At 58.0% G+C, this 18,660-nt stretch overlaps 1 protein-coding gene across 2 annotated transcripts in view; it reads left to right on the top strand.

Annotated features, from left to right (window-relative positions):
* The window catches only part of MAD1L1 (mitotic arrest deficient 1 like 1), a 238,344-nt gene that overhangs the window by 16,251 nt on the left and 203,433 nt on the right, over positions 1-18,660 (top strand). The gene's annotated exons all lie outside the window — the stretch shown is intronic.

Raw genomic sequence — 18,660 nt, 5'->3', positions numbered from 1 at the left:
GTTCCCCCGCGCTGTGGGCTCCAGGTGCTTGTTGCTTGAAAATGCCCTGTTGTCGTCTCTCTGCCTCGGTGAGTCTCAGAGGACAGGCCGGGCTGCCGTTCTCGCCTGGCCTCCACCTGCAGAGCCGGGCTCACGTGGGCTGGCCCAGTGGGGCCTCTCGCCTGCAGCTTCTCCTGCTCTCTGGGCTCATGAGCGTCCCGCCCGCTCCCAGGGAGGCTCCCGTCAGAGGAGGGAGCTCGTGGCTGCTTTCTCGCGCCTTCTCGTGCCTGTGATGCCAGCTGCTGCGGCGTTTGAGCGCCTGACCCTGTTAAGCTGTGTCTGCTCATCTGTCTGACCCCCCTTGTCGTGGGGTCTCTATGCCTTAGTTTCCACATCTATAAATGGAAGAGTTTTCTGGAACGTGGGCTTCTCACCACAGGGTCATGCTCTTCAGAATCTGACAAAACTTGTTATCTCCCCAAAAGCACAGATTTGCGAGTGGGTGTGTGTAGACGTGAGATTCTGCAGGCTGGTCCAGGGACCCACGTCTCCCAAGCATGGTCAGCTAGCGCTGGTGGACGGTAGACTCTGGAGTCCGGCATTTAGTGCTGGTAGCAGCAGTTGGAGGGCCTGGGAGGCACTTTGGGTCTTTCGGTCAAAGCATGGCCACAGTGTTGATCCTCTGGGGCCTGTCGCGACCCCGGGCTCCGGCTGCTTGCTGGCTGGTCTCCTGGGGCTTCTGAGAGCTGCCACCACTAGGCGGCACCCCCTCGGCGAGCCTGGCTCCCTGCAGCCTTGGGGCCTGCGCCTGCAGCTCCCGCAGCTCCCGCCGGCCCACGCTGCTGTCAGCTCGCCTCTGCAAGACGCTCTCAGCCCCGGAGTCCGAGCTTCTGGTGCTTCAGGCCGCGTGTCCTCCATGCGGGCTCTGCTCTGGATGGGCTGTGGCTTCTCTCAGGCTCTCAGCGGGCTCTGTGGCCTCGCAGAGGTTAGGACCTGTGAAGGGCCCACCCAGCATGACATTGGCCACCCGCTTCCTGTTTTGAGACTTGTTAAATCCCGAGGACCCAGAGATAATGACTGGGAGGAGCAGCGTGGGCTGGTGGGCAACCAGTGCAAACCTGTTGGGAAGTCTGTCGAGCCGAGTGTCCGTGTCCGCCTGGCCAGCTTGTCCCCCCTTGGCCTTGTCTGACCCCTGTCTCCAGTACGCGGGTCATGTGAGTCGGGGGCAGGTTGGCCTCAGGACTTGAAGGGTGTGAGGGAATGCCGTGCATGGGGGAGGCGGGGCCTGTGCACTTGGGCGTGTCGGGGTGAGCAGGGCGGGCGCCTCTGGTGTCCGGAGGGCCTTGTCCCAGGGCCTTGGGGTTGGACGGAGGGAGTGAAGGTGGTGAAGGAATGTGAGGCACTGAGCGTCTTTCCTCAGGAGTGTGGTCTGGCTGGTGATTTGAAGGTGCTAAACAGGGACACCCTGTGAAGTGTCTGTGATGTCCTCAGGGGTACGTTTAACGAGCTGTGTTTACGGAATCTGTGCGCTGGAAACTGCAAGATATGGCTGAGAGAACGTAAACTGGGAGCAGGGTGAGTCAGGGCAGACAGGCACCGTCGTACTCGGTATTGTGGAGGTGATTCATAGGTTCAGCACAGTCCCATTCAGCCCCAGGAGGCTTTTCTGGAGAAATTGACAAACTGATTCTAAAATTCCTACAGAAATGGAAAGGACCTGGAATGGCTGTCAGGCTTTGGAAGAAGAATGTGTCAGCGTGCTTCCAGAGGCTGACTGCAAGCTCCCTGTGAGCAGCGTTAATCAGGAAGGTTGGTCATAGTGTGGAGTAAATCAATGGGGCAGAATAGTCCAAATACTCAGAGTCAATTGATTTCGGTCAAAGGTGACAAGATAGTTCAGGGGGAGAGAGCCTTTGAGCAGATGGTGCTGGCAACAGGGAGTCTGCAGACATGGGCACCTCATACTGGCCACTGAATAGGGCAGCGGGCACGGACATAGGGTAAAGACACTCCTGGAAGCGGGGGTTTGGTGAAGAGTCCTTAGGACACAAAAAGCAAGACATACATGGAAAAAAATTGATGTTAGACAATCAAAATTAAAAACTTTTGCTTTCAAAAAACACTTAAGGAAAAAAGGCAAAACGTAGAGTGTGACAAAACATTTGCAATATGTGTGTCTGACTGAGGACTTGTATCCAAAATGCATAGTAAAATGCTTTCAAATTGATAAGATAACCACGTTAAAAAAGTGGGTGAAAGGCTTTGGACAGATAACTTTGAGAAGATGTGTGGCGAATAAAGACGTGAAAACCGCTTGATGTTGTCAGCACAGAGCACTCACTCAGGTCCCAGGAAACCCACTCCCCACCCGGGGACGGTGCGGCCAGCAGGCGCTGGCCTGGCCCGGGGTCAGCAGCAGACGGGGTGCTGTGTACAGCCTTCACTCTGGGCACAAGCTCATTTCTTGAGTTTGTCTAAGGCCGATGGGCAGCTGGGTTTAGCCCAGGCTCTTCCAGTTTGTCTGGGTCCTGGGGACTTGGAGCGAGTGCTGCAGGAGTGTTGCCGTGGAAGCTAGGTGTGGGCCGCAGAAGGCCAGTTCAGTCCAGTTCAGTCGCTCAGTCGTGTCCGACTCTTTGCGACCCCATGAATCGCAGCACGCCAGGCCGCCCTGTCCATCACCAACTCCCGGAGTTCACCCAAACCCACATCCATTGAATCGGTGATGCCATCCAGCCATCTCATCCTCTGTCGTCCCCTTCTCCTCCTGTCCCCAATCCCTCCCAGCATCAGAGTCTTTTCCAATGAGTCAACTCTTCGCATCAGGTGGCCAAAGTACTGGAGTTTCAGCTTCAGCATCATTCCTTCCAAAGAAATCCCAGGGCTGATCTCCTTCAGAATGGACTGGTTGGATCTCCTTGCAGTCCAAGGGACTCTCAAGAGTCTTCTCCAACATCACAGTTCAAAAGCATCAATTCTTCGGCGTTCAGCCTGCTTCAGTCCAACTCTCACATCCATACATGACCACAGGAAAAACCATAGCCTTGACTAGATGGACCTTTGTTGGCAAAGTAATGTCTCTGCTTTTGAATATGCTATCTAGGTTGGTCATAATTTTCCTTCCAAGAAGTAAGCGTCTTTTAATTTCATGGCTGCAATCACCATCCGCAGTGATTTTGGGTCCCCCAAAATAAAGTCTGACACTGTTTCCACTGTCTCCCCATCTTTTTGCCATGAATTGATGGGACCAGATGCCATGATCTTCGTTTTCTGAATGTTGAGCTGTAAGCCAACTTTTTCACTCTCCTCTTTCACTTTCATTAAGAGGCTTTTTAGTTCCTCTTCACTTTCTGCCATAAGGGTGGTGTCATCTGCATATCTGAGGTTATTGATATTTTTCCCAGCAATCTTGATTCCAGCTTGTGCTTCCTCCAGCCCAGCGTTTCTCATGATGTCCTCTGCATATAAGTTAAATAAGCAGAGTGACAATATACAGCCTTGATGTACTCCTTTTCCAATTTGGAACCAGTTTGTTGTTCCATGTCCAGTTCTAACTGTTGCTTCCTGACCTGCATACAGGTTTCTCAAGAGGCAGGTCAGGTGGTCTGGTATTTCCATCTCTTTCAGAATTTTCCACAACTTATTGTGATCCACACAGTCAAAGGCTTTGGCATAGTCAATAAAGCAGAAATAGATGTTTTTCTGGAACTCTCTTCCTTTTTCCATGATCCAGCAGATGTTGGCAATTTGATCTCTGGTTCCTCTGCTTTTTCTAAAACCAGTTTGAACATCTGAAAGTTCATGGTTCACGTATTGCTGAAGCCTGGCTTGGAGAATTTCGAGCATGACTTTATTAGCGTGTGAGATGAGTGCAATTGTGCGGTAGTTTGAGCATTCTTTGGCATTGCCTTTCTTTGGGATTGGAATGAAAACTGACCTTTTCCAGTCCTGTGGCCACTGCTGAGTTTTCCAAATTAGCTGGCATATTGAGTGCAGCACTTTCACAGCATCATCGTTCAGGATTTGAAACAGCTCCACTGGAATTCCATCACCTCCACTAGCTTTGTTTGTAGTGATGCTTTCTAAGGCCCACTTGACTTCATATTCCAGGATGTCTGGCTCTAGCTGAGTGATCACACCATCGTAATTATCTTGGTTGTGAAGATCTTTTTCGTACAGTTCTTCTGTGTATTCTTGCCACCTCTTCTTAATATCTTCTGCTTCTGTTAGGTCCATACCATTTCTGTCCTTTATTGAGCCTATCTTTGCATGAAATGTTCCCTTGATATCTCTAATTTTCTTGAAGAGATCTCTAGTCTTTCCCATTCTGTTGTTTTCCTCTATTTCTTTGCATTGATTGCTGGGGAAGGCTTTCTTATGTCTTCTTGCTATTCTTTGGAACTCTGCATTCAGATGCTTATATCATTCCTTTTCTCCTTTGCTTTTCACTTCTCTTCCTTTCACAGCTATTTGTAAGGCCTCCCCAGACAGCCATTTTGTTTTTTTCATTTCTTTTCCATGGGGATGGTCCTGATCCCTGTCTCCTGTACAATGTCACGAACCTCATTCCATAGTTCATCAGGCACTCTATCAGATCCAGGCCCTTAAATCTATTTCTCACTTCCATTGTATAATCATAAGAAATTTGATTTAGGTTATACCTGAATGGTCTAGTGGGTTTCCCTACTTTCTTCAATTTCAGTCTGAATTTGGTAATAAGGAGTTCATGATCTGAGCCACAGTCAGCTCCCGGTCTTGTTTTTGCTGACTGTATAGAGCTTCTCCATCTTTGGCTGCAAAGAATATAACCAATCTGATTTCGGTGTTGAGCATCTGGTGATGTCCATGTGTAGAGTCTTCTCTTGTGTTGTTGGAAGAGGGTGTTTGCTATGACCAGTGTGTTCTCTTGGCAAAACTGTATTAGCCTTTGCCCTGCTTCATTCCGTACTCCAAGGCCAAATTTGCCTGTTACTCCAAGTGTTTCTTGACTTCTTACTTTTGTATTCCAGTCCCCAATAATGAAAAGGACATCTTTTTTGGGTGTTAGTTCTAGAAGGTCTTGGAGGTCTTCATAGAACCGCTCAACTTCAGTAGCTTCACGTGGTCTTCACCCCCGCCAGGCGGCCCTCCAGGCTTGCCCTGTGGGGCTGTCTGGCACTACATTTGGTGCCCTAGTTGGTCCCAGGGCTGCCACTCTCAGAGCAGGATTGAGAGCTGCCCCCAGGGTGGGGCTGCTGGCTGATACGGCTCTCACCCTCGTCCGTCTTTCTGGGCAGAAGCTGGTAAATTCCTATGCAATTTTCTAGAAATGCTGTGTGTACGTATGAGCTTTTTTTTCTTCCAGACTTATTTCAATATCATCAACAAACACCACCATTCAAGTTTAAGGCGCACAGCGTGGTGATTGGGCTTATCCATCTCATGGGATGATTACCATGGTGAGTTCAGTGGGTGCAGAATCTAAAAATAGGGAAGCACCGTTTTCTCTGTCGTGTAAGCTCTTCATGTGTCCCCTGCCCCCTCCCAAGAGGCGCTCGCTCGGCACCGTCTCCCTGCAGGCTCGCTGTTCTCAGTGAGCTTCGCCGGTGCCCCCGCCCCGCGCACCCTGGCCTCCTGTGTTGTCAGGGCCCCGTGGGGTCCATGGTGCCGGTGGCTCTGATTGACTCGGATCACCTGCTGATGGCCATCAGCGTGTTTCCAGTGGGGTTATTTTCCCACCAGTAAGCAGTGTTATTTTGGTTGGACAAACTCTTAGCAGTAGCTTTTTACCCTAAAAGATACCTGCGTTTGACCGAATTGCCCTCCAAGTGTGTACCTGACCTTTGTGTCACAGCATGAGTGCGTCGTCGGTCGCCTGGGGCAGTGTGTGTTCAAAGGCTCTAACGGAGAAGGAGAGTGCAGTCACTGTGGAGGCGAGGGGAGTGCAGTGGCCGGGCCTTTAGAAGCATCTCGGCAGCTCCTCCTGTGGGGGATGCTCACCGAATAGGCACGGAACGCCTGTTGAGCCCCTCTGCCGCCAAACCTCTCATTTCATAGAGGAAACAGCTTGCTTGTGGCCAGGGAGCTGCTGCGCGTCGGCTCCGTCTCCACCCTTTTGTGCCTGAGTCTGGCCCGGTTTCAGTCAGGCTGGGAGGGTGCAGAGCCTGCCAGTGTGAGCACAGGTGTGATGGAGTGGCCGGCACGGGGCTGCTGGCACCAGGGACACAGAAGGGCGGGCGGGGTTGTTGGCTCTGAAGCCTGGCAGCTGCGGCCCCAAAACTGCTGACCCATCATCTGGAGCGAAGCTGGGAGCTGACAAGTGCTGATCTGGACGTTTCCCAGAAGCATTTGTAGGCTGGCCAGGTGACAAGGCCCGGGTACCGTTCCCCTGATGTGTGAGGCCAATTAGGAGGACGGCACAAGGCATGCATAATCTCCTCCTAAGAACGGATCCTAGTGACCAGCTTGGACACTGTTATTACCCTGGTGGCTGTGTTCCCGATTTCTCATTACCTGGGTGCTGGACTGATCAATACAGGAAGTGCTGTGGGCGCCTGGGGAGGTGGCTGGGTTGTCGGTCATCTCAGTTGTTTTAATTGGTCTTGGTGTGGCTTTCTTTAGAAGTTGGAGAGAAGATGGAAGGGGAAAGCTTAGGCCTTTTGGGTGTTTGTGAGGTGGGCCCCCTTCGGGTCCTGCAAGCTGATGCCTCCTTCGTCTCGGCCGAGTTCCTATTTATTCTTGGTTCATTCATTCTCTCACGTGTTCCCAGCTGTTCTCAGGAATCCTAGGTCTGCAGTGGGGCATGTGCGTCTATGAGGTGTTAGCTCCCAGGCCCCTGCAGCCCCAGCTGTGGGCTTCCTCTCCCAGGGGTGCAGGCAGCGTCCGGGGGCTTCGGAACGGATCCCAGAGATTCACCTGCCTGCGGAGGCCGACAGCAGCTGTTCCCGGGGGTTTACTCGCTGTGGGTGCCGAGTCCTCAGCCTCTTTCAGCCTTGGAAGCTGTGTCTTCTGTTCTGGTCATCCTCAGGCTTCAGACTTGTGACCCAGGAGCCTCTGCCTTTAGAGCCTCTGTGCCCAGGTCCAAGGCGCGTTTCATGAACGCTTGGTGATGAGTGAGGGCATCGCGACAGCCTTGCTTGGCAGATTGTGGCTTGCTGTGACTTGGGCAGGGCACCCTTTGGCGCTTGGCTGCTGTGGCAGAGTCCTGGTGCTGTGCACAGTATGCCCGGCAGGAACCAGAAGACCAGAGTGGCAGGGAGCGTCCTGACAGCGTGCATTCTCTCAGCTGCAGCCCTGTGGGGGCCTCCCGCTCCCTGCCGAGGGCTTCACGTGTGAGTTGGCAGCGTCGTGGCCCAGCCTCTGCCTGCTGGACTTGTGCAGCAAGGTGTGGACAGACCCTGACAGGTTTGCTCAGCCCCAGCGGGAAAGAAACTGCTTTGTTCCCGTGGGGTCTGGGCCGCCGGGAAGCTCTGATGGAGACCCAGCTGGGCACGGCCCCATCTCCCCGGCTCCGGGCTTTGCAGCGCTGCAGGGAACGTGGTGGAGGAGGAGGAGCAGGCTCCGGAGGCAGCTCTTCCTGGGGGCGTCCCTGTGTGTGCTCCCCCAGGCCGAGCAGCAGCCTGTGCTCGGGCAGGCAAGCGGACCTGTGCGTCCCTGCTGCTCACTTGGCTCTTGAAGCACTCCCGTCTTTGCACGTACGGCTCTTCTACTTCTGTGCCCCCTTTTAAATGCACATGAAGCGAGTCTAAAGCCAGGCAGTGAAAGGGTTTAGACCAGGTCAGGCTGTGCTGGATTCCCAGGGGCTTGCTCTGGGGGGTGCGGAGGCAGCTGTGCTGTCCCAGGGGCTCGGACCTGGCAGAGGCTTGCTGAGAGCCAGTCATGCCCACGGGCCTCCTGGGGCTGTGGGAGGACCCAGGCCCCTCCCTGGTGGGTGCCAGTGTCCCTGGGCAGAGTGGGGGTGTCCTGAGAGGTCAGAACGTGAGGAGGGCCTGGGGGCTGCACACTCCGTCTGGGGCATCCCTGAGGGCCTACCCGCTTAGAAAGCCACCGGGGCCTTCGCAAGGCCAGTGTCTTGGGGCAGGGTGGGGCGGGGCGGGGCGGGGAGGGGGAGCTCCTGGGACAGTGCGAGGTATTTCAGTCGGCGTGTGCACCTGGGCTTTCCCCCAAGAACCTTGGCTGTCAGCTCTGAGGCTGTGAGGAGAGGCTTGTGCAGTTGTCCAGGGCCTCCTGGGGGTCAGCTGCAGGCAGCCATGGGCCTCGTCGACCTTTCCCACGGCCGCTGTCGTTTGTGTCAGAAGCTAGAACTCTCCTCCCGTGCAGCTCCGCCTCAGTTCCCTGAGTCCAGGGTCAGTCAGTGCCCCAGCCTTCCCCGCCTGCAGCCCGGTGCCCCCTTCCCATGGGTGGCTGGCCGCCTGGGGACCTGGCTCGAGTTCTCCAAGACCAGCTGGAGGCCAGGGATGGGCGCGAGGAGTGACCTGGACTTTGTCAGTGGTGAGGGATCCAGTTGGTGGCTCTTGGGCCTCTGCAGCAGGCAGGCTTTGAGGCAGGGCCCTTGCCCCTGAGTTGCATGCAGAGAACAGGTTCACGACCGTAGGAGGGACGTGAAACGGTCGCTTAAACAGGAGGCCGAGGCCGCTGAGCCCAGGGCTGCTGGGCGGCGGTGGCTGGGCCTGTGCGCTGGCTCTCCCCCAGCGCTGCTCCCTCCTCGCTGTCCTGCAGGCTCCCGAGCTCCCTGCCGTCAGGAGCTCTGCTCGTGGTTGGGCTGAGGCCACGCGCGGGGAGCTCTGACATGCCGCCCGGGCCCCGCCCGGTGACTGTGTCAGCCTCAGCAGCAGGCAGGCTCTGGCTGCCGCCGTGGGTGAGCTGCCTGAGGGGACGTGTCCCTTGGCAGATGGGCGTGTCCCGGGGAAGAGAAGGGAGGCGGAGCGACAGGAAGTGTCCCGGGCGCAGGTGCTGCTGGGGAGTCGGGGCTGGAGGCGGGGAGCACCCTCTGGAGTTGGAGTCACTGCCCTGAGTCTCCCGGTGGCGGGACCACAAGGTCCTTCCCTGGCCTGTCTTGGGTGTGCCCGGGGCTGTGGGTGCTGGTTGTCCTGAGTGGGTGGCCCTCCCTGGGGACCCTCGACCCCGGGCAGGGCTCTGGTCCCGGCTTCTGCCCTGTGTCTTGTGGGGGTTGCTGCTGTGGAGGCTGTGTCTCCAGAGGCCTCAGGAGCTCACTGTCCCCTTCAGTGGGGAACATCTGCCCTAAGGCGCTTGGTGTCCCTGGGCCTGTCAGGCACACCTGTGTCGGCCCCCTCCTGGCCCGGGCTGGCCTTTGGGCTGACCGTCTGTCCTCATTCCTCCATCCCAGGGAGCTGGGGGTGCAGCCGGCATGGGGGGCAGAGGGCAGCCCTCCGGGTGTGGCTGGCTGTGATGTGATGGCCCACGCCTGTAGCGGGGACGTGGGGCCTTGCTCTTCACGGTGCCGTGACCAGGGCATCCGAGAAGAAATGGCTGTGCCTTTCTTCCTTTCTTGGCCCCTGAGACGGTCACCGGGGAAGCAGCCCCAGGCAGGACGCTGGGCAGCCCGTTGGCTTGGGGGGCCCCGAGGGAGACCTGGCTCCCCGCCCCAGCTCCTGGGGCCGCTGAGGGCCGGCGTCTGCAGACTGGCGCAGTACCTTGGGGGAGCTGGGCTCTCGCCCTGGGCCTGGGCCTGGGCTCCTGCTCTAGGCTTTGGCAAGAGGTGGCTGCCAAGCACAGGTGGCACGGCGTCTGCCTCGGGCCCGTCCCTGGCCCGGGGCTGGGGCTGTGGCCCACGGTTTGTGTCCGGCACTCCAGACTCTCCGTGAGCGTTTCCCCCCACTGAAGACCATGTGCTCCAGGCCTCAGTGCTGTGGCGGGCCTTTGGAAGGTGTTTCCGTATCGTGCTCTTGGGGATGCCGAGTATTTGGGGTGCAGGGTGGCCAGCTCCTGGCCTGGGCCTCGGGGTCTGAGAGCAGGCTGTCACTCAGGCAGCGATGGGGCTCGCCTGGAGGGTGGGCTTGGCTGTCAGATGGTGGCTCGCTCAGCTGGTGGGGGTGGGGGTGCTCTGAGGAGGGAGCGGCAGGGCCGTCCTGCCTTGGCACAGACCCCGGTGCCCCCGGGGCTCGGGGAGAGAGGGCACAGCTGTGCCTGGCAGGCTTCCTTCCTGTTCTGTCTTCACCCTGACTCGGGAGCAGAAGATGCCAGAGAGACTTGGGAGACACCACCCCCTCCTCGCTGGCACCTGTGGGGAGCTGCGTGGAGCGCATGCTACCCTCCTGCGGGGTGTCTTCCCTCTCCAGCCCGACAAAGAACTCAGGTCGGCTTCCTGAGCGCACAGAGGTGTTGCTGTGTGTGGACCTGTCAGTAGAGGCTGCGATCGGCAGGTCTGAGTGACGCCTGGGCCCTGTCACCTGCCCCAGGCGGCTGCTTGGCTGGCCTGGAGCCCCTGGCGGTGCCTGGGAGGTTCTCCATGGCCCTGCATCTGAGGATGGGAGGCTCAGTGTGTGGCTTACGCTGGCGCTGAGGCTGCAGGGGTCCTCACAGGCACCCTCGCTGCTGCGTGCTGACCCCGGCCTCATGGCGCTGTGACCGTGGGTGTTGGGGCCTCTGCGTGTCCTAAGTGCAGCACAGGCCAGTTCGCCCACCGCGTGGAGGCCGTCGGGGCGAGAGGGGCCTGGGCCAGGGCGCTGCTGAGTCCGGCAGGGCTGGCTTTCAGACGGTCCTCTCTCACGAGGCTTTATCCGAGACACGCAGGGGAGGGACTCCAGTGGAGGAAAGCAGGCTGCTGACAGTTTAGAATTGTTCCCGGACACGCAGAACTAATCTTAAGCCTGGAAAACACCCCACAGAAAACGGGAAGACCCAGCCTGGCGCTTGCCTGAAGTTGGCGTTGAGGGTTGTTGGGGAGGGGGCTGATGGGACCTGCTAGGGAGGTGGGACATCGTGTGTCCCTGGTGGGGCCAGCATCCTGTTGAGGGGCGTTCAGGTCAAGTTCTGAGGGGAAATGTGTGCTGCAGAGCGGGTGAGTGGAGATGGGGTTGGGGCGGAGGGCCGAGCGAAACCAGAGAGCAGGCCCTGGGGCCGGGAGGGTCCCCACTGCCAGGTGGGCCCTGGACGAGTTTGGAGGTTTCTCCGATAAAGCTTGTCGGGAGGGTCGCCACTGCCAGGTGGCCCTGGACGAGTTTGGAGGTTTCTCCGGTAAGCTTGTTGGGAGTTGCCGTCAACTTCTTGCCTTCACCCTGCCCTGACCTCCCAGCCCCTGCAGCAGAGCTTGACCCATCCCATGTCCCTGACCTACGTGTGGCATCCCCGGGGGTGTGGGGAGAGTGCAACCCAGTCCCCTCTGCCTCGTCAGTGAGGGGAGCCCCCTGCACACACGTGAGAGCCCTGAGCCCACGCGGGTCCTGCGGGGAGTCTTCGGGACCAGGCTGGGCTGAGGGGAGTGCAGGGTGGGCGCCGTGGGGGTCTCTGATGAAAACTCCCTTTCCTGCAAGGCTCCAAGGAGCTGGAGCTGAACGAAGGAGACCCCAAAATAGCACCTCCGCTCCGCCTGCTTTGTCCTCAGCGACCTGGGGGCGGGTGTCCAGCTGACCCGAGGGGCAAGCAGAGCCCTGGGCGCCCAGTCCCTGAGGGGGCGGCTTCTGGGGGCCAGTGCCTCCCGCTCACCTCAGGGGGCTGCTGGCAGCTGCTGCCTGAGGTGCTTCGTTTGGTTGAGAACCTGAGGCTTCTGCGGGGAGGGGAGGGGCCCGAGCCGCGGCTTCCGGCTCCTGAGAGGCAGCGGGTGGGCTCTGTCTGAGCAAGGCCTGCCCAGCCTCGTAGCTGTCTCCCTTCCTTCCCAACCCGGGGCTGTGGCTGCAGGAGCCGGCTTGTGAGCAGCTTCGGGTCTATTAGAGCTGATACGGGGGCGCCCCCGGCCTGCTCTGGGAAGTGGCGCGTGCAGCTGCGTACCAGCCAGAGACAGGGCCGCTCAGGAGTCTCTCGTCTCAGGCAGTTGCAGCGTGGGTGCGTGGGCTGGAAGGGGTCGCATCCTGAAGGGTTTGGGTCACACCGTGGGGTTTGGGCCTCCTCCTACCGTGGACAGGTGGGCCTCTCTCCTCCCTGCTGTCATCACGAGAGGCCTGGGTCCTTGGCTGGGCCCCGCCTGGCGGAGGTCTCGGCCCGCTGTCTGAGGCACTGCAGGCTCCCGAGCCCCGTGGCGCCAGGAGGGCACAGGTGTTCCCACTGGATCAGGGTATCCTGTAGGGTTTGCTGGGACGTCTACCCCCAGGCAGAGGATTGTGTTAGTCTTGTGGTGGTGGACAGTTGAGGGGGCGGCTCTCCTGCCTGGAGGTCTTGGAACTCATGAAGGTGTCTCCTGGTCAAGGCCAGTTTCTCTCCATCCGTCCTTCTGGTTTCCCTTCGGGTTGCTGCCCGTCCTCCTGAGCCGTCCATCATCTGTCAAGAGAGTGGTGACTTTGGGGAGAGGCACGCACGTGTTCCTTCCTCACACTCTAAGTTGCAGACCTGCTGTTCGTTGGACATTGCGGATCTGAGTCACACTCTGCAGCTTTGTGCTCATGGGACAGACAGAGGCTTGTAACAGCGACACTGGCGGGGGGCCTCTGGGCCCAGTGAGTTGAAGCTGGGTCTGTGTAGAGAATGCGAGACAGTGGCATTTTCAGGGAGCATTCAGCTGAGCAGGAGACGAACTTCAGCTGCAGCTTTGCTGCACTTGAGCACTGCGGTGGGCAGAAGGCCAGACGTCTCTCTGGTCTGGAAGTTGGAGGCTGACTCGAGGCCCCAAAGCTTGTCTGTCTGAAGGTGGTCTCCGCTCTGAAGGGGGTCTTCAGAGCAGGGCCCCACCCGTGCTGGCAGCAGCTCATCTGAGGAGAGCTGCGGGGGGCTGTCCACGCCCGTGCACGTGGGTCCTGCTCACCCGCCACCCGGCGCCGTGGACGAGGCGGCTGCTGCTCCGTCCGCTCGGCAGAGGAGGGGCCGGACGACGGGAGGGCTCCCTGGCCAGGGTCGCGCAGTGTCTGTGGCGCCTTTGTGGGGCCGCTTGGCTGGGCCTGGCCTGGCGGGGGAGCTCTGCCCTGCATGACCTCGGTCCATCTGGCTGGCCACATGGTGCCTGCAGCTGGAGCCTGTGCCTTTGTGAGCCTGCCCGCCTGCTGCTGGCACTCAGACTTCTGCTGGGGAGCTGCCCACCCGTTTGGCCCAGGCAGCGCTCAGCCCACAGCGGGCAGGAAGCCCACAGCTGAATAGCCGCTCTTTCAGACCTGACGGCTCCCAGTGCACTGGGGCTTGGAGGTCCTGCCGGCCTGAGAGCTGGGTGGTGGCGGGGGGGGTGGTGGTGTCCGACTTCTGCCTTTGTTCAGGCTGACCCCTCTGGGCTGCGGGGTGAAGGAAGACGGCGGTCGCTCGGGAGGGGAACGGTTAACTTCTGAGGCCGCAGCACAGTCCTGTCTTGCTCAGGAAGATGGCTGAGGTAGAAGGGTGGCCGTTTTTATTACATGCAAACGACTCTTCAGTTTTGTGGAACCAGACGGCCCTCCCACGGCGAGGCCGGAAGGCTTTTCCCTCGTCTGGTCTCTTCTGAGTGCTGTGGTTTGCTTCTCGAGGGTTTGTGGGTCTGTGTGGAGCGTTCAGACAGTGTCCGGCTCCCACTTGCTCTTCCTTTTCTGAGTTGCTAGGCGCCTCCTGCGTTGCGCTTGCTTGGGCTGGGCAAGTTGCGTGTTGGGTCTGGAGGGGGCGCCTGTGATCAGAGCTCGTCTTCTGTCTCCTCTTGCGCGGGCGCCTCATTTCATGGTGCATTGCTTCACTGCGCGTTGCAGATACTGCATTCTTACAGATTGAAGGTCTGTGGAAACGCTGTGTCTAGCGCCACTTATCCGACAGCGCTGCATTCTCATGGAGGCGAGCGCACTGTGGTTTCGCGTGTGGCAGGCCACGCAGCGCAGTGTGCCCATGACTCACACTCACGGGAGCCAAGGAGCTCGCGGGGCTTGTTCTTGCAGCATTCACTTTGCCATAGCTGTCTGGAGCGAGAGCCACAGTCTCTCCAGGTCTGCCCGGGGGAGGATTAGGCTTTTCCTGCTAGACTTAGTTGGGAAGAGAGTCACTGGAAGCTGCTGCTGGTGTTTCCCTCAGTTGGGGCATTTTTATTATTTACTAGAGGCGACCCGCTCCAGTACTCTTGCCTGGAAAATCCCGTGGACAGAGGAGCCTGGAAGGCTGCAGTCCATGGGGTCGCTAGGAGTCGGACGTGACTGAGCAACTTCACTTTCACGCATTGGAGAAGGAAATGGCAACCCACTCCAGTGTTCTTGCCTGGAGGATCCCAGGGACGGGGGAGCCTGGTGGGCTGCCGTCTGTGCGGTTGCTCAGAGTCGGACACGACTGAAGCGGAAACTTGGCAGTTAGAGCTTGGTTGCAGCGCCGGAGATGTCCCCTAGGGGTCACTACCACGTCATCAAAGCGTGAGTCTTCAGACGCAGACTCGGCAGCAGAATGCACTTGGTCTTGTCTTACCCAGTTAGGCGACTAGAGTTCTCAGTCATGCAGCCAGGACCTGTGATGGTGGACTTGTAGCAGCGGCTGGCAATGTTTCTTTCTGTAAAGAGCCAGGTAGTAGACGTGGAAGGCTTTGTGGTCCATGAAGTGTTTAGCTCTGTCTTTGCGACACAGGATAGGGTGGCCAGCCCTCCCGTTTGGCCTGGGATGTGGGACTCTTCATGCTTGAACTAGGGTGGTCCTGGACAAAACAGAACTCTCGGTTATCCAGCGGGAAAGCTGCCGCGTGGTGTGTGAGTGAGTGGGTGTGGCCACGTTCTAGGAGAGCTTTATTGTTTAAAAGAGATGGCGGCGGGGTCTGCCTGGAGGCCACAGTGGGCTGAGCCCGGCCTTAAGGGCCAGGCCGGGCTATTTGGTTTAAAGAGCCAGCCCAGAGCCCTGCTCGCTGCTTTCCCCGCAGCTTGTTTTCCTTGTGGCTTTCTGCTCGTGCAGGGGCATGGCTTAGCTTTCTCCTCTTTTCTGGTTTGGGAGAGTCTGGCTGTGGACGTGACCTTGTTTGGGGCGGTTACTGGAAGTGGGCCTGGTGCAGGTTCTGGCACCTGCGTCTCAAGGGCAGCACCTGCCCTGCCGGCCTCTGGTGCTGGGCCCCAGCTCCCGCTCAGGGTGGGAGATGCCTGCAGGACGGGATCCTCCAGGTCAGAGCCCTGGAGCAGTTCACTCCCAGGGCCTGCAGCGGGGCGCGGGGCCCTCCTTTCTGTCTGCTGTCTTCCTGGTAGCTGAGTTCCCAGCAGACGCTTGTTGAGCAGGTGGGTGGGGCAGATGCCCAACTGGAGAGGTCGCGGAGACTGCTGAGCGCCATCCCTGCTCCGGCACTGAGCTCAGTGTTGCCTTGTTTTGGGGGCCGAGGGGGCTCGGCCTTGCCTGGCCCGGGGTGGGGAAGCCGTCCTGTCAGGCTTGGACTGGGTGTCCCCTGTCTCACTCCTCGGTGGCTGGGCGGGTGAGCGTGCTGGGTCGGACCTGGGGTCCAGCTTCGGGAGGGAAAGGACAGACTCAGGGCCCGCAGTGGCATCCAGGGCTCTCCGTCCCCGCCTTCCTAGGCCCCCCTGGGCCCGGACCCTGACCGTGGAGCAGGCCGCCGCTCCGTCTGTCTGTCTGGACAGGAACGAGTTGCTTTTGTTTCCATCAAGAGCATGAACACGGCTCTGGGTACTTCCGTTTACTGACAACCCTTGCCAAATTAATTTTATTTAATTATCTCCCAGGGCTAAGCTTGAATACATTTTGTGTTAAATTCACAGTTTTCCTTTTTCTAAACGAAATGGACTTAATATCCTTGTTAAAATCTGATTAAAACTAAAATTGAGTTTTTTGAAGTCTGATTATTCCATGAAATGGAATTTTTAAACCTAATTACGGATGGATTTGCATATACTTCTCAGCACCATTGAAAAGAAAGTTGAAATAAATTTATTAATGACATCCTTTCTGTCGTTTCCTTGGGGCATGACGTGAGTGTCAGAGCAGAGGCAGGTGGGGGGAAAGCCACCTTTCTTCCCCCCGTTCCTCAGGAGGGATTTGTCTTCAGCTTTATTCCTTGGAGAGTCAGTTCCCGGTGACTGTGCACTCCGCCTCATTTCCATTCCGCCCTTTGCTAATCTACCAGCTTCATAGTTGATAGCCTTTCTGCGGCTCCTGGATTCAAAACTCTTATCTTGGAGGAGGAGCGTGGGAGGAGGGGATAATGATTGTAGTCTCAGGGGGTCCCCCTTTCAGCCCGAAATATGGATTTATAATTAATAAGCTGCCTTCATCCTAATTCTGTGTTACAGGGGTGTTATTAATAAAAGTGAGAATAAACTTGCTCTCTGTGGCCACCTGGAAGTGGGCGCGGGGTCTCCAGAGGGCCACTCCTCATCCTTGGAGAGACCGCCTTCTGGGGGGACCATTTCCCGTGCGACGTCTGGAGCCACGCCGCCCACCTCTGTGGACTTCCCAGCGACTGTGTGGCTGGCAGACCCCCGTCCTGATCCTCAGGCGCTCCGTCCACGAGGGAGACTGCCACTCGTGCTTCCTCGAGCTCTCGCCCTTCCCTCCGTTAGTGGCCCCTGCTCCGTGGGTACCGGGAAGGTGACTGTGTGCGCGGTCCTGTGGCGGGGCAGAAGGCGTGAGCCAGGGTGACTGAGCCGCTGCTGGGCCAGTCCTGCTGTACCCCAGCTGACGGCCGCCCTGCAAGGATGTGTGTCCAGATCTTTAAGAGAAACTGAGAACATGGATTTTTAAAAGCACCACCTGGGCCCACGGACCCGTATTTGAAGGTGATGCGTGTGCAGCTTGGTTAGGGAGCACGGGCGGCCTACATCTCAGCCACACCGTCTGCCAGCCTCCCGCAGTGCCCATCCTCGCCACGCCCGCCTCTCTGGCCCCGTGTGTGTCCTGGGCCCTCCTGCTCCCAGGCTCTCGCGCTTACTGGGTGCCTCTGGGAACAGTCTTCAGTCTTGTCTCTGTGTCTGAATTACAGTCAAGCCCCGGGGGTTGGAGGGCACGTTTCTCACTGATTCCGAGTGGAGCAGGAGGCCCAGGCTGGACAGGATAGGGAGGGCTGGGGGAAGGTCCAGGCTTTTTAAAGAACATTTGTTTCATTTTTTGCTCTGCTTCCTAGTGGGAGAACTTGTCTTGTAGGCGCTTTGTGAATGAATCCGTGAGGAGTGGAGGCTTGGGGCTGTGCGTTCTGTCTTGGTGATGGGCTGGGGGTGGAAGGGCTTCTGTGTGGGGCTGCGGTGGAGCCTGGTAAACACCAGGATCACATTTGCTGTTCTGTTTTCAACTTGACCTCTTAGAAACCGCCTCAGGTCATCATGGAGAGGGGGCCAGTCTGTGTGGAGGAGACGATTACAGGCTGTCTCTGGTGGAGCCGCTTCTTTGGCCGAGCTCCTCATCTGCAGGATGGAGCTGATTCTGCCCGCCTCCCGGGGTCTTGGAGGAGATGGGAGGTGATGGAGACGCGGTAGTGACCCGTTGCCGTGCGGCAGACTCTGCCCCAAGACCTTGGTGTCTCGAGTCTCCATGGGTCCTGAGTCTGTAGGGCTCTGGATCTCTCACGAGGCCACACGCACCTCAAGGCTCCAGTGCAAGGCTCCGCTCCTCACTCACTCGCACGTGGGAGGGACTCAGGGCCTGGTGACTGTCGGCCTGAGGCCTCCTGTCCGCTGCCGCGGGGGCCCTCACCGGCGCGTCCCTCAGCAGGACTGTGTGGCCGCTGGCCTGGCCTGATCGGGGCGGAGCGGGCAGCCGTGCTTCGTGCCCTGGCCACAGAGGAGCTGCCCCACTTTAGCCAGGCTCACGTCACCAGAAGCAAGTCCGTCAGTCCAGTCCACGCTGGGGGAGACGGCTGCAGAGGGTGAATTCCAGGAGGTGGGGATCTGGGGAGCCACGTCAGAAGCTGCCTTCCACTGCATGTTTATTTGGAGGACCGAGTTAGAAAGGGATTATACTAATGGTTAAAAAGAGCAATTTTAGTTGTGATGGCACAGAAAAATTTGTGTGTTTATAGAAAGCAATTTTACAAATGTTTTACCCTAAAATTCTGAATTGGAGTGTTTAATGTGTGCACTCTGAAGCTTGGGAGAGTCTTACTGTGCCCCCTGACAGTCTCTGGGCCGTTTCCCCAGGGAGGGTCATCGAGCCGCGACAAGCCGCTGCAGAGGCCCCGGCCGAGGCCTGGACCCCCGCGCTCCGCCTCGTGAGGGGTGGCTGGCGGCGCAGGTCTCGCCTTTCCATCTGCTCCAGCGCACGCACTCGCCATCAGTCGTCCTGCGTGCCTGCTTTCCGGCCCCGCCGCGCGCGCTGACTCCCCAGTGCAGATTCGAGCAGGAGTGACGAGGCTGGAGCCGCGCCTGGTGGCCGGTCTTCGAGGGGGAGCCTTCGGCTTTTGGTCATCGAGTGTGACGTTGGTTTTAGGTTCTTGGGATGCTGCTTCTCAGGGTAAGGAGGTTTTATTTTATTCGTTGCTGAAAGTTTTTGCTTTAAAATTATGACTGAGTTTTGAATATCATCAGATGCTTTTTACGCCTCTCTTGGGATGAGGAGGAGAGCTTTATTCAGCGTTCTGTAATGTAGTTAGTGTATCAGTTGACGTTCTTCCAGTGCTTAACCAACCTTGCATTCCAGGGATAGAACCCCCCTCCTTGGCAGTGGTATATTACTCTTCTGATATGC

The sequence above is a fragment of the Budorcas taxicolor genome, chromosome 2, assembly GCF_023091745.1.
Source record: "Budorcas taxicolor isolate Tak-1 chromosome 2, Takin1.1, whole genome shotgun sequence".
In the NCBI taxonomy this organism is placed as follows: Eukaryota; Metazoa; Chordata; class Mammalia; order Artiodactyla; family Bovidae; genus Budorcas; species Budorcas taxicolor.
Note: the sequence above shows the minus strand (reverse complement) of the source record. Positions and strands in the feature narration are given on the sequence as shown.